Raw genomic sequence first — 11,145 nt, forward strand, 5'->3', positions numbered from 1 at the left:
TCCACCAATTCTAGATAAAAATAAACATCATATTCGGATTCAGTGACCTCTAAAACATATAGAATGATCAAAATTTGCGATTCACCTATCATGGTCGCATTTTCGATTTAAATTAGGACTGTCGCTCGCCTATAAGTTATTGCACTTGGTTCTACCTGAGCGCGTACACCGCCCTTAATATCAGCGACATCTCTGAAATAAACTGGCAGTTATATGTACTAGGAATCTTTTTTATTAATAAGTAATTTTATAGTGCAATAAAAGTTATTTTAACGAAAATCGATTTCATTTTAAATATAATTAAAGCGCTTAAAGTCAATAAATAATATATAAAAATAGTTGATGGATTCGAAATCCGCCGAAACAGCTGTAGTCACTTAGTTATAATAAATTTTGTGGAAGTATAGAAAACAGACGTTTTCAGTCTTTTATTGTTAGATATAAAAATAGCGAAACAATTACTAAACATAATATATTCCTATATTATATATTATAGGTATTTGACGGAAATTATCTTTATGAATCAAATAAAAAATTAGATACTAAGGGGATGGTGGTGGTGTGTTAAATACTACACAATTTACAAAATAAGATCGCACTAGTCCAATAAAACTAACAGAATATTGCTATGGGTGGACTGTTGCTCTACATAAGAGATTTCGCGTTAGTTAAAAAATAATTTTTTTAAGTTTTCTAACAACAATAATTGAAGACCTTGGGACCAGAAGGGGGCATGCCACCAAACAATATTTTGGAGAAAACATCATTTTAAACTTATTTTCAAATCCTGAAATCCAATTTTTAAATTTTTCTTGGTAGTAAGGCTCATAATCGTTTGGAAATATGATATTAAATGAACTATTTTAAATGGGAAATAAGCCACAATTTTACCAAAAAAATGAATTTATTAACGTTTCGACGCCCAAGTCGGGTGTCGTTGTCAAAATACAAAATAATACTAAATAAACAAAAATGTTGTTGCTTAGTAAAAAATTCTTCTAATAATTTATTTAATCTGACTCATTTATATCGGCAATTCAGGCATGTATTATACATTTTAAAGTAGAAGACTTTAAAATGATATTGCCAATATTGATAAGTTGCGTTTCCTGGGACGACTTTACTAAAAGATAGTTCATTCGATTACATGAAATCAACCCCAACTCAAGAATATCCGCCACAAAAAATCATAGCATGTGATCTGTCTTTAAAAAGACAACAAATGCAACGATGGCAGTAAAATTCTCGAGCTAGAGATTCCATAGTAAATCACGAGGGAAAACCAGGAAAAAACCTCGTGATACTATCCCGACATCGTGAGTATTTGGGCTTACATTTAGTTACTCTCAAACTAATACCAAATTCTGACTTTAATGTATGTATGCTATTTTAAATTATAAATAATATTAATAATACATAGATATTATACAAATAAAACTAAAATATAAAATATGTACTAACCCGATATGTTAATGACTTACTAATCGTGGTATTTTCTTTCTATTGACTTCCTCTTTTAGTATGGGTAACCACATCCTACTGCATTCTACCGAGGAATTTGCGACACAATTGTCTTCATTTAGCATAATTAGAGCCGCTTCTTTGTCTTTATCTTTATCTTTATTTTATTTTATTCTTTATCTCCATTATTGGCTACCTATATTTATAGAGGATTTCGAAACTAATATCATTTCTAAACAAAATTTAAAACCCACTGTATGGTGGAGATATGTAGATGATGTGTTTTCAATATGGCCTCATAGATCAGAATTGTTGGATACATTCCTAAATATTATAAACGATCAAGAAGAGACAATAAAATTTACAATGGAAAAGGAATGTAATAACAGTCTACCTTTCCTCGATGTTTTAGTCTCAAAGAACGATACTGGATATGAGACTCAAGTGTATAGGAAACCAACACACACTAACAGATATCTCAATTACAAATCAAATCACAACATCAACGTTAAAAAGGGAATCATTAAATCCTTATATGATAGAGCCAAAATTACTTGTTCTAACGAAAATTCATTTTTAAAAGAAAAACATTTGTTAACATCTGTTTTATTAAAAAATGATTATCCTTTATCGTTTATAAATAAGGAATTGTCAAGATTGGATCGAATGGAACAGAACAACGTAGAACGGGATCCTATAACATCCACAAGAAATAATACGAGGAAAATATCAATACCATATATAAACGGACTATCCGAGAAACTTAAAACAATAGGAAATAAATTCAACATTTCAACAACATTCAAAACAACAAACACATTGAGATCTATTCTATCTAAAACTAAACCTAACAATGAACAAGAAAAAAGAAAGAGTTGTGTTTATAAAATACCTTGTGAATGCGAATAATTTTATTTAGGTGAAACATCAAGACCATTAGACGTTAGAATAAGTGAACATCAGTCTTATATTAAAAATAGAGAATTTGATAGATCTCAAATATGTCAACACGCATGGGATAATAAACATAGAGTTCAGTGGAGAGATTCAAGTATAGTCCTGAAAGAAACATATAGTAAAAAGAGAAAAATCAAAGAAGCGGCTCTAATTATGCTAAATGAAGACAATTGTGTCGCAAATTCCTCGGTAGAATGCAGTAGGATGTTTTTACCCATACTAAAAGAGGAAGTCAATAGAAAGAAAATACCACGATTAGTAAGTCATTAACATATCGGGTTAGTACATATTTTATATTTTAGCTTTATTTATATAATATCTATGTATTATTAATATTATTTATAATTTAACTTAGCATACATACATTAAAGTCAGAAGTATCAGTTTGAGAGTAAACTAAATGTAAGCCCAAATACTTACGATGTCGGGATAGTATCACGAAGTTTTTTCCTGGTTTTCCCTCGTGATTTACTATGGAATCTCTAGCTCGAGAATTTTACTGCCATCGTTGCATTTGTTGTCTTTTTAAAGACAGATCACATGCTATGATTTTTTGTGGCGGATATTCTTGAGTTGGGGTTGATTTCATGTAATGTAATTTCAGAAAAAAAATGCATGAAACCACTTCTCTGAGACCTTAGATTAGAAGTGAGAGTAAGGTCTCAGATGCTAAGTGTTTTCGATGTTTTCGATACATATTGTAATATGCTGGAGATTGAAGCAAGATTGCTGGAGATTGTTGGGAATAAGCCACAATTTTAGTTTGAAATTCGTTTCAATTAAATTTAATTTAAAACTTAAATTGTGGCTTATTCCCAATTAAAACGTAAATTGCGTAAGATGCCACAAGAACATAGCTTCAGAACAATATTACGATATTAAGCTATTAAGTTATAAAATCATTTGAAATGTGTAACAGAAGGATGCTTAAAATAGCATGGATACAGCAGAAAACGAACACGGAAGTATTGCGTGAAATGGACAAAGAATACGAAATAATAAACACAATAAATATAAGAAAGTAGAAAGGAATGAAGTAGAAGATCAAGAAGTCAACGAACATGAAACAATCAAGAACTATGAGGAATACACACTAAGCATCAAAATTAACGCACCACCTTAAAAATGGAACATTTTTGATGTCTCGTATTTCCTAAACCTGTTGTCCGATTTGAGTGATTTTTTTCAGTATATTATAGCTTTGTTCTTCAAGAATATCGACGTAATTATATTATTGCTAAAGAGGTAAGTGTCATTGTATACCGAGTGTAACAATGATAGTGTGTTTTCCCTCAAAGTTTGAAACACCCTGTGGAATATTCCAGCGTATATAAAATATTGAAATTAAAACTCAACTGTAGCCTTAGGCTTTCTTAATATTTTGCTTTTTGATTCATTTGCTTATGTTGGATAATAAAAAAGTTAGGTACTTTAACAACTAGCAATGTTATTCATCAATACAGGGTGTTTTTAAATAAGTGCGACAAACTTTAAGGGGTAATTCTCCATGAAAAATAATGACCGTTTGCTTTATAAACATATGTCCCCAAATGCTTTGTTTCCGAGATACGGGATGTTGAATTTTTTCTTACAAACTGACGATTTATTTATTACTCTAAAACTGGTTGAGATATGCAAATGAAATTTGGAAGTTTTTAAGAAGTAGTTATTGCGCATTTTTTGACATACAACTAAGAATTTTACACTCACCATTGGCGTGCATAAGGGTATAAATATTTTAGATACATCCCGTATGCACGCCAATGGTGAATATAAAATTCTTAGTTGTATGTCAAAAAATGCGCAATAACTACCAGTTAAAATCTACCAAATTTCATTTGCGTATCTCAACCGGTTTTAGAGCAATAAATAAATCGTCAGTTTGTAAGAAAAAATTTAACATCCCGTATCTCGGAAACGAAGCATTTGTGGACATATGTTTATAACGCAAACGGTCATTATCTTTTCATGCAGAATTACCCCTTAAAGTTTGTCGTACTTATTTAGAAACACCCTTTATTGATGAATAACATGTCTAGTTGTTAAAGCACCTAACTTTTTTATGATCCCACATAACCCTTACGCTCCCGAACGTAAATGATTTTAAATATTGAGTTATAATTTTAGGATAATGTTAGTTTATACCTTAATAAGAAGTAAAATTTTTTGCATAATAATTTTCAAAGTGACATTTGACAGGATTCAAGGACTAGCACAATTGTGTCATACAGTAGCACACATATAACTAGCACAATTGTGATAATGAAACCAATTTGAGAAAAATGAAACCAAATTTATTGAATAAAGTTATTTGCAATGAAATTGAACAAAACAGTTTTGTTTGTTACTTAAACAAAGATAAACATCACACTTACTTACTACACCTTATTCTTGATCTACTTTGACAGGTTTCTAGACGACATGTGTTAGAATTTTTTTGATTTTCATGAACACGCCAATGATCAAACCCATCATACCTTTTGTCACGACAGGGCATTGAAGCGTACTTAACCCTTTTGATACTGGATTCTTCTGTGTTATCTTCATTGTCTCTTTCTGGTCTTCTGGTTTTTGTTCCACAGATCAAAAATTCACCCAAATTTAACCGAAATTGTAGCAGGTCCAAGATATCTTTTGTTTTGTATTTATTGTTTTTACAATATTTTCGATATTCCATCCAGCTGTTGTCCATCAACGATGGATAAATCAAATAAGTGAAGGATAGTTTTAAAAGTCCATTTACGAGTTTTAAAAAAGGTTCTCTAACATTCAATCATTTGATCGCATACATCGACACCTCCCATCTTTTCATTATATATGTTAACAACTTTTGGACAAGTTACTTCGACATGTTTTTTTTCTTGTTTGTCCCATCTCTTGACGTTTTGTAAAGGTTTTACTCCAAAAGCCGTGGAAGCCATAATTACGGATTTATTATCTTTCCACTTTGTCAAGCATACCTTTTTGTCACTTCTTACGTATTCTTCTGACTGACCTCTTTTCATTTCTTTGTCTTTTTTAAATACACATCCCTTTGTTCTGTTTGGCATAATTGTTCCCATTCCTTCTATTTTCAGTTCAAGCAATTTATCAAATAATGACAAAGTCGAAAAATATCTATCAAAGAAGACGCAACTTTCCGGAGGCAAGGTTTCTACTAGGCGAAGAACGACCGACGCGACGGTCCTAAACCGAGTTCTTCATTTTTCAGCGGAGTCAGAGAGCCTTGGTAAATTTCAAAATCAAGTACTGTGCCACAAGATGTCGTCAAAACAAAATTTTTTAGGCCAACAGGTCTCGGCTTATTTTTTACAAATTGTCGTATTGGACATCGGCCCAAAAAGGGTATCATTTGTTCATCAATTGAAAATTACGTCACACGTAGTCTCTGAATTTCTATACATCTTTTTCTTACTCTATCATCAGCTGAATTTTCCAAAGGCGATTTTGTTATTTTATCTCTTCAGTTACCGATAAATTATCTACAAGGTGAAAGTTTGTGCGTAATTTGTAAAATCTGTCTCGATTCATTACATCAGCTATGATTGATAGTCGGTACTTTACACTCCAGTAAAGGTGTATTCTGGGAAACTTAAAACATCCCATGACCGCATGCATACCAAAAGATTGTTTGATTTCTTCGGGAGAAATATCTGGTTTTATTTCCTTGCCAGTCTCTTGTAAATAGTATTGCGAAGTTAGTTTTGCTCCCATTTCAAAAAAATCATCATCTAAATATCGACTGAAATAACCAAATGGACCCAAAACGTCGTTGATATCATCAGTCCCATTGGATTCTTCCGAAATATTCTTGCTTGCGAATGAATCTTTGGTCCATTTTACGCCTACGGAAGGTATATTTTTGCTCGTAGAAGATTTGCTCTTCGATGTTATTTTCCTCGTCAGACTCTTCATCAGCGATGTTTGACTCAAAATAATCATCATCATAGTCGCTTTCAATCTCTAAATCGGACCCACATTCATCTATCAGTTCATAAATTTTATCCGGATTAGCCGTAAGTTCGTCCAAGTTTACCTTTCTTGTATCTCCTGCAACAAAAAACATTTTTTTTTTCGATTTTTACTGTGTTAACTCCCGAACCCCACAATTGTGATCTAGTGCCAAAAGTAACTTATAAGAACACAACCTTTAATACATTTAATCATTTTTGTACGAAACTTAGTGAAACTAAACCTATTTAAAGCAATAATACCCATCAAACATGTTTTAAACTGATTCTTAGTAATACTTACTATTTTTTGCCATTGCAGTACACACAAGTCTAAATTATTACGAAATAGGTACGTCCGTTCATACTCGAATCACGTCAAACAATGAGAAGGGACACGAACGATACCGATTCAGCGTGACTACCATAGATAAATAATATATAGTCATAGATAAATAATATAGTATTACCGGATAGATAGGCAACTCACTGTAAAAATTTGGTTCCTTACGCCATTTGCGTTCGATGTGTTAACTAATCACCATATGGCGGGAAATTTAAATGGACAAGCACTAATTTTATCCGTTTAGCGCCTCTTGCGGGCAATTTCTTTACTAATTAAAATATCTTCTTATTTTACAAGAAATGATCTCACCTATATATATTATTAAAATAAAATACCAGAACTTACTAAGCTTGTTAAAGTATTTTATTTAAATAATATCTAAGTAATACTCATAAATTATTCGGAATTTTCAAGTTACAAAATATATTATTTTTCTGTCAAAAAGGAAAAGGGATATAAAAAAGTTAGACAATGTTTTTCTAAATATAGGTACGTGCATTTATTTGTTGTTTCAGATAAAACAGTTATAAACTAATTACTATTTACCTATGCATTTTTATAAATTTTCTATGATTTGTACACAACAATAAACCATGTTTAGTTTTTTTATTAACACAACACCAAAGTTCTTTCGTAACTAAAACAAAACTACACTTTATAAACGAAGGATAAGGAACCAACTTAAATTGAAATTACTAAGAATAAATCGTTACTAAGAATAAATCGAATAAAGAGAATACAATAAAAACTGTGAACTAATAGAAAATTATTTGCACTAACTCTACTGTCATTACTTTTGACAGAATTGACATTTTGCCGAGTTAAGCCTCGTTTGATTATTTTATTTGTGACATTCAGGTATGGTGTTAACATAAATGATTGGTTAAAGTCTTCGTGAGCGAGATAGGCTGTCATTTCTCTTTATTTAGCTGATCGGTGTGGAAGTGGTGGGGGAAATTCCCCAATTTTCCCATATAAGATTCCGGGCCATGATATATAGTATTACCATGTATTACCGGACTACTCGCACCTAGCACAGTCATGTCGTGCGGGAGCGATTCGTGAAAATTTGATTTTAAGCTTAAAACAGCATTTAGATTACACTCACACAATTATTGTAACATCATGGAGCGTAAGGGATAAGCGAATGAGTCAAAAAGCAAAGTGTTAAGAAAGCCTCTACAGTTGAGTTTTAATTTCAATATTTTATATACGCTAGAATATTCCACAGGCTGTTCCAAACTTTGTGGAAAAAACACACTATCATTGTTACACCCGGTATACAATGACACTCACCTGTTTAGCAATAATATTATTACATCGATATCCTTGAAGAATAAAGCTATAATATACAAAAAAAAATATTAAAATCGGACAAAAGGTTTAGGAAATACGAGACATCAAAAACGTCCCATTTTTAAGGCGGTGCGTTAATTTTGATGCTTAGTGTATACATATACCGAAAAAGAGATAGAGCAAAGGAACGTGAAAGGAAAAAGGGTGATCGGATGCCTAAACTTAATGCTATGGTCAAAAGAAATATCAAATCAAAGAAAAGATCTCATCTTTAACTCCATCTTTAAAAGCTCTCTGGATGCGAAACGTGGCAACTGACTAAATCCCTTAAATGACGGCTACTTGCATTGGAAATGGACTTCTCGAGAAGATTAGCTAGACAATCAAGGCTTGAAAAACTACAAAGTGACCAAATCAAAAATATAATGGAAGTCAAGTCAACCATCGTAGATGACATTCAAAGGAGATAACTGATCTGGTATGGTCATGTAGAAAGAATGGACGACGCCAGGCTGCCAAAACAAATTTTAAAATTGATGCCAAGGGAAAGAAGGAGGAGAGGAAGGCCGAAATAATCCTGGCTAGGCGGCATTCAGAAGTCAATGTCGGAAAGGAACCTTCACCCTGGTGAATGGAGCGACCGACGAAGCCGGAAACTGGAAACCGGAAGGCGAAGAACGCTTAAATAAACCGGGGAAACAAGAACGAAATAAGAAAATTATAATATCTGGGAAACGTAATAAGGGGACAGCGATACGAAATCCTAAGACTGATAAAACTATGAAGGAAAGAGAAGGAAGGAGTATAGGCAGAAGAAGAGTGTCATGGTTGAAAAATTTAAGGGACTGATTGGTTTAAATATTTCCATAGAACTCTTCAGATCATCGGGAGAAAGAGTATAAAGATAGTGACGATGATATCCAATTTCTGATTGGGAAACGGTACAGTAAAACCTCGATATAACGGATCTCTATATAACGGACTTCGGATATAACGGACGAAAAATCCGGTCAAATGTAAAAAAATTAAAAACGTCTTGTTGATATGATACATGCTTAACCTGTCACATACCAACATACATTGAATACCAACGGGTTCCCTGTGGACCCCTGTGGAATGCTACACCTACCTAGAAACTTTAGTTGTTTGTTTTTGCCAAAAATACAACATCGCATATTCAACCCATGGATCAGGTAATAATTTTGGAAACCAAACGAATATCTACTAAAAAAAATTGTCTGTTGGCCAAGATGCAGACATAAGATTAGAAGGGTTGGAAATTCCTGATTTCTTTAAGACGTAAGACTGTAAGACAATACATATCTAATAATGCCGGAGAAGAAGTAGGTAACAGATGTTTTATTTTACAATGGCTAGAAGTAGATAAAGGTGTCCCTGGGTATAATATCACGACTGAAAGTGAAATAGCAGATGAAGTTATGAACCTAAAACATGAGGATGGAAGTGAAGATAGCAAAGAAGGCAAAACAACACTGCAAAAAATGAAGTTATCAGAGGTAAGATCGCATCTTAACGATCTAATAACATTTATTGATTTTTCAGACAACGAAGTTCAACTGTATTATACGCAATTTCGTAATTTTAGAGAGTTGATTATAAAAAAACAGCAAACTTCAAAAGTGCAAACAAATCTTGATTCCTTTTTCAAAGCAGGATTACCGAAAGCAAGAGTTTCGATATCAAACAACGTCACTTCACGACGAATTTCTGAAGATAATTAAATAGAATTTTGTTTGAGTTTTTTATTTATATTTAAATACAGTGTACATATTTTCAAAAAAGAAGTTTTTTATTTATTTTAAACCTATTTTTATATAACGGACTTTCGGCTTTAACGGACACACCGTCCCCCCAATTAGTCCGTTATATCGAGGTTTTACTGTACTTATAAGAAGGAAAAGGGGCGTGGACACCGCTTTGGGAATCACGGCTCTAGAGAACCCGGACTCGAAAAATCAATCAAAGTGCAAATTGAAAATTATGTTTATATTCTTATTTGCATTGGTTACAAAACCTGTAACTCCAGTCATAAAACCAACCAGTAATTCTCGGCATGGATGCCTGTCAGAACACACGACATGCCGGTTCGGTGATAACTTCGAATTATCTCTTCCCCTATCACCCAAGGAATTGGACCTCTGTCCTAGTACGTGCCCTATAACTTTTAAAGCCAGGACTAGTACGTTGAATTAAAGCTCTCTGTAGTTTCAGACAGTATCTCAACACAATAATGTACGGCTTGTATTGATGTCCTCTTCAGAATGACTGGTTGGTATGACTACTAAGGACGTAGCAGATAATGTAACCAATGGGCCCGATACTAACGGACAGCTAAAAATTATTGCCTATTGGACTTAATGTAAATGATTGTTACTGTACTGGGAACTTATTAAAACACCATCTATAAAACTCTAATTTACTAACGAATCTAACAGATTACTGTATTTATTAGGCCAGAATTTGATTATAAATTCAGAAAAATAGTGTTCAGATACACTGGTTTTAATTATCTACTGTATTAGACCATGCATTGATCACTAAAAACACCGGAATAAATCGATTTTTAAATACAGCACCTACAGACTATAAAAGTCTATAAAAAAGTCTATAAGAGAAGAAATGGGCGAAAATGCATAATTGCATTTTAAAGTGCATAAAATGCTTCCAAAAATACATAAACATGTCAAAATAAGCATATTAAGTCAAAAAATGACGTTACTGATACGAAATTTTAATACGTATATTATACGTATGAATTTATTCTTTTCTGAAACGTGGCTCTTTGGTAGGTATAATACGTATGAATTTATTCGTCCCTAAAACGTGGCTTTTTGGCAGGTAAGGCAATCTCGTGTAAGACTGCAGCGCCATCATTCGAACCTTTCAAATAGACATTAATACATAACCTTACATTTCCGTGCTTAAAATGTGTTTGTTTTAATTGAGTTATGGCAAGAAAATCAAATTATTATTGTAGTGTGCGTCAATGTGATTCTTGGATAAAGCGTAATAGTAATTTATCGTTTCATTCTTTCCCTAAAAAGAATAAACAAGAAGAATTATATTCAATGGCAGTTTAGTTGAAAAACGAAATGTATGGAAATATCTTCTAAA

The sequence above is a fragment of the Diabrotica virgifera genome, chromosome 10 (genome assembly GCF_917563875.1).
Source record: "Diabrotica virgifera virgifera chromosome 10, PGI_DIABVI_V3a".
In the NCBI taxonomy this organism is placed as follows: Eukaryota; Metazoa; Arthropoda; class Insecta; order Coleoptera; family Chrysomelidae; genus Diabrotica; species Diabrotica virgifera.